At 36.6% G+C, this 5,454-nt stretch overlaps 1 pseudogene; it reads right to left on the bottom strand.

Annotated features, from left to right (window-relative positions):
- Window positions 1-478: 478 nt before the first annotated feature.
- On the bottom strand, window positions 479-777 carry LOC140619910 (non-histone chromosomal protein HMG-14 pseudogene; annotated as a pseudogene).
- Window positions 778-5,454: the final 4,677 nt, after the last annotated feature.

Here is a 5,454-nt window from a genome sequence, read left to right as displayed (position 1 = left end):
TCCATGGATGTTAAACTGACATCCAAGATAATCAAAGCCTCCCATAATCGATATCCCACTATCTTCTGGTTGTACCAAAAAATAAACCAGCAAATGATTTCACTTAAGTGTAAAAAAAAAAAAGCATTTACACTTAAAAATGGGATGAAGTGGGATTCCATCTTTCTTACAAATGGTATTTTTTAAAGATTTTATTTATCTATTCATGAGAGACACACACAGAGAGAGGCAGAGACATAGGCAGAGGGAAAAGCAGGCTCCCTTCCTGGAACCTGATGCAGGACTTGATCCCAGGACACTGGGATCACAACCTGAGCCAAAGGCAGATGCTCAACCACTGAGCCACCAAGGAATCCCTCTTAAAAATGTTTTTAGAGTTACTAAAAAATCTTGTATTCACAAAATAGTTGATAAAAATGTTCCTCTGGATTGTGTAAGAAGGGAGACAGGGCCCACTGTTAAGACATGGTGTGTGACATTAACCAGAGTTGGCACCTTTCTCTCCTGATTCATCAGAGGCTGGACTCTCCTCATTTTAAGTTTCTCAGTTTTCTTCAGGTAAGTCTTCTTTTGTTTCTTGGTTAATCACTTCAGTCTGTTTTCCTTTTCCCCTGTTTTGTCTATGCTATTTTTGTCTGAAGATTTATCCTTTCCTGTTGCCTCTTCTGGCTCTATATTCACTTTTGCAGTAGCAGGTTCGACTGACAACCTTGAGGATCTCCTCTTGGGCTCCTCCTTCACTGCCCTGTCAGCACAGCTGACCCTCCTCTGGGGCATAGTGTTTGTGGGGTGGCAGGTGGGGAGAGTCTTCAGGAACCGGGGCTTCCTGGTGGCTGCCACTCCTCATGCTCCTCCCACCACTCAAGCTGAGGCCTGTTACCACATCTTTTTATCCATTCGGCCACTGATGGGCGTTTGGGTTGTTTCCATACCTTGACTATTGTGGATAAGGCTGCAATGAGCTCGGGAGTGGGGATATCCCATCAGAGTCCTGTTTTCATTTCGTTTTGGTGTATATCTGGAAGTGGAATGGCTGGATCATATGGTAGATTTATCTTTAATTGTTTGAGGAACCACCCACAGTGAATGGACCAGTTTACATTCTCATCAACAACGGTTTCCTCTTCAATGGCCTCTTTATCAACACCTGTTGTCTCTTCTTGATGATAAGCTTTCTAACAGGTGTGAGGTGATCTCATTATGGTTTTGATTTGCAGCACATATCATTCCTTGGGAAGAGACTCCAAGAGCCTTCTGATTTAGTGGTTGAATTAGTCTCTACAAAAGCCTGTACTTGTTCTGTATTCCTTACGTTTTTAGCATCAGAGAGAGCATCTCTTGTCACTGTTAAGGAGGAATGTACTTTTAAAAGACAAAAAAGATGAAGAGAGAAGAATCTGTGACACGTTTACTGCCATAGTCAAACTTGTACACGGGCCGTCTCGGATAGTCAGAGAAGTCAAAGAAGAAATTGGCCTTTCACATCCAAACTGTCTGTTTCCCATTAAATTTCTGCCTCTTCATCTCCCTTTTGTTTATGCCTCTGAAATTTCTTCTTGGAAGCTATTGATGTGGTGGTAAGAGTAAAAACTTGCTTTAAGCACTCATCATACAAATTAAATTTTAAGTAAAAGCAATTGGTATTGCTGCTGAGTAAGTTCTTCCTGTAGATTGCTCAGACACTCTGCAAAATTGCCTGCTGACCTACTCCATGGGCCAGAGATGCCAGTGGCCTGATAGCCAATAGTATCTATCATAGGTGACATTTATAATGGAGAGCTTGGTGCAGTTGTGCCAAAAGTACACAGCAACTGCAAGCAGGCTATTTGGGATGAGATGATATATATTAACTTATATGCTGCACTCTCATTTGAAAAATGAGCATCCTAAAGAAATAAAACACTCTTGAAAACCAAGCTGGAAAAAAATGAAAATTTGAAAGGAGTAAAGTACTTTTATTTTGATAACTGAATATGCAAAAGTGCATAAAGGTGACATATGCTCATTACACTTATGAAATGTAACGTCCATCCATCCTTGTAATTCTCAGGTTATTGTTGTGACATAATATACGGTATCATCTCCATTTTACAGGTGAGGGAATTGAGGCCAGATTGATTTGTCTGAGGTAAAACAGCTATTAAAAGATTTGCAGGCATATGATATGCACATATTTGGTCTGAAGCATATTTCTCTCCTTTTAATCATGCTTTACATTTTAAAGAGTATTGTTTTGTTATGAAGAAGCTTGTTCATGAATATTTGCAGGAGAAGAAAGTGAGTAAATGATTTCAAGGGAATAAGAAAGTTTCTAATTCCCCAAAGCATCCATTAAGTGGTAATCTATATCTAGAGATTGAATGCAAATAATCTGAGATAGATAAAGAATAACATATACCTTGGACTTGATTGTGAAACTTTGAAGCTGAAACTGACTTGATGATTAATCTAGTTCTACTCTATCTTTTTACCCATGGTGGGTCTAGGGCCTAGAGAGAGGGCAACTTGTATAAACTCACCGATAATTTTGGTTTCAGTCTTAGAGATAGAAATCTGATATCTTAAATTTCAAGTTCTTGTCTTTGTTCTCTACCATTTTGCTTTACTTATCCCTAATTTCTAAAAATCCGGTATTGTGTACTAATATGTTGAGATTTGGGTGAATTCATTAATGTTGTCAAAGATCTTATTCCTGACCTGAGGATCCAGTAACAGTCATTATAAGAGACATGATGAGGTAAAGTTCATTGATATGAGTAAAAACAGGCTGGCTAGAATAATTCTTTGATCTAAACTTTACTCAATATCAGAACTATATTACAAGAAACACTTATCACCTATATTTCAGAGCTCCACTTATGTCTGCATTTAAAATTTCAATAATGGGGAAAAAAAACAGAGAGTAGTATCATGAGATTATCATATTATCATAGACATGAGAGTATCATGGTCTCATTATACAAGGTCAATATAGAAAAATCGGTACTTTTTTTATATTAGTCAACAAGCAATTAGAAAAGAAGTTTTTAAAATGTAATAATTACATCATTACATGTAATCCATTTCCTTTGAATTTTTTTTTTAATTTTTTTTTTTTTTTTTTTTATTTATGATAGTCACACAGAGAGAGGGAGAGGCAGAGACACAGGCAGAGGGAGAAGCAGGCTCCATGCACCGGGAGCCCGACGTGGGATTCGATCCCGGGTCTCCAGGATCACACCCTGGGTCAAAGGCAGGCGCCAAACCACTGCGCCACCCAGGGATCCCTCCTTTGAATTTTTACCCCAGATATTTTTAGGTTTGATTTTTGTTTATTTTTACTCCTCCAAGAGGATTCTAAGTTAACATTTTTTCATTGCTGTCAGCTTACCTTCTGATGTTTGAAGATGCCTGTTATAGATATGACAATGAAACATAATCATCTGGAATTAACTCTTTAGAAATCAGATGTATGGCTTAGAAAAAGTGTTCTGTGAATATAGCAATGATCCTCTTTTCCAACTTCCTTTTACCAAAGAGTATCTGCTCAACTTTGCATTTGAGACCCATGTATTCATCTGAGAACTTCAGGATTTTAAGGGGGAAAAAAAAACATTCTTATGTTTTGAGACATAAGCCAAAGAAGATGTGAAGGAAAAGGATGTGCATGTCTGCTCGTTGAGGTATAGTTTCTTCCCACTACAACCCAGAGACTTCTGTTAGGCCCTTGGGAACACTGCCTTGGGAGGAATTGCTTCTGATGCATGTGGTTGGAAAGAACTACCTGTAGGTTATGACAGAGAAGATCCCTCCTCCTCACACCTCAGCAATAGAAAAACAGCTTATTAGCTAAGTTTGCTGGGATCAAAATGACCAAAAGCTGCCATGTCACCCAGAATGTTAAGACTTGGCTCTGTAAAGAAGACCCGACTTTTAATGATATTCTAGAAATGCCAAATCGTGGATGGCTAACTATGAATTATAGCATATTTCAGGAAAGTCAGTAAACTGAAGGAGGAAGATCAAGATGAATAACTAGAATTATTGACTCCTAGTGGTAAAACCAATAAAAGAGACAAAAATGGCTTAAATAATGAGAATTTCAAAGGAATCAAAAAAGAATTCCAAATTAAAAGTATGATTTCTAAATTTTAAAATTTATAAGAATTCTAATTCCAGCGATTTGGCAGCATAAGTATAGAGGGCTTGAAGACAGCTCCACATCACTACCTAGAAATGGTACAGACAACGTTAAATGCATAACCAAACTTACAAAAAATAAAGACAAGATATTAAATCTGCATTCTCATGTTCTATGACCTATTGAGTTCCATTTTAGGTCTACATTAACTCAAGCAAGGATTGTCAATTGGTGGTAAAGCCTTTGTGATTATTTTAAAATCATTTTATACCAGTACAGCTGCCAAATCCCTGATTTATTTTCTAGCTTATGTAGTGGTTGACTAATTGGCTAACATGGTCCCTGAACTTTCTCTTTGTGTATTGCCTTTTAAATATCACAAAAAATGTTCATGTAAAATGCTTTTGAAATTACAACTCACTTGTCTTCCAAACTTGAGTAGGAAATCTCTGAAAATGTTTCCATGGGGGAAAATAGAATGAATTTAAAGCCAATGAAATATCATAATGCACAAAATAATTTTAATTTCCATATTATTCTGACAATTTTAGCTGACAGAATTTAACCTTTTTAACATTAGACTACTTAAATTGTGTAATTCAGATGTCAATGGTGTTTGAAAATCTCCAGTGTGTAAGATCAAATATATATGAACCCAAAATAAGAATTTATTTATGGATAGAGCTAGAGGGTACTCAGCTCAATAAAATAAGTCAGTCAGAGAAAAAAACAATACCACATTTTCCCCTTAGCTCATTTGTTTTGTTTCTTAACATCCTACATATGAGCTAAAGGAAAAGAGACAGAGAAAAGGGGCGGGGGGTAAATTAAGAAGTTGATTCTTAATTAAAGAGAATAAACTGATGGTTACCAGAGGGAAGGAGGGTGAAGGAATGGGTGAAATAGGTGATGGGGATTAAGGAATGTACTTCTTGAGATGAGCACTGGGTACAGTATGGAATTTGAATCACTATATTGTATACTTAAAACCAATATAACACTATATATTGATTAACTGGAATTAAAATAAAAACTTAAAAATATATTAAAATACAGACAAAAAGTGAATTTATTAGATGTTTTCAATACCCAAATTCAAATTAGAAACTTCAGCCTAATGAAGTGTATACCTTAACTAGCCCTTTGGCCAAAGTCCCATCTTAAAGTAGTTGAAAACCAAGATAGAAAATTGAGAAATTGTTGGATGGCAGATCTTTGAACTTGTTTGTGAATAGTGACCTTGACCTGATGGAGGAGGAAATTCAACATGGATGTATGAAGATAAAGTAGGAAAAGACTTCTGCACTTCTAGTTATGTTTACTCCTAGCCATTG

Source organism: Canis lupus, chromosome 28 (genome assembly GCF_048164855.1).
Source record: "Canis lupus baileyi chromosome 28, mCanLup2.hap1, whole genome shotgun sequence".
Taxonomy (NCBI): Eukaryota; Metazoa; Chordata; class Mammalia; order Carnivora; family Canidae; genus Canis; species Canis lupus.
Note: the sequence above shows the minus strand (reverse complement) of the source record. Positions and strands in the feature narration are given on the sequence as shown.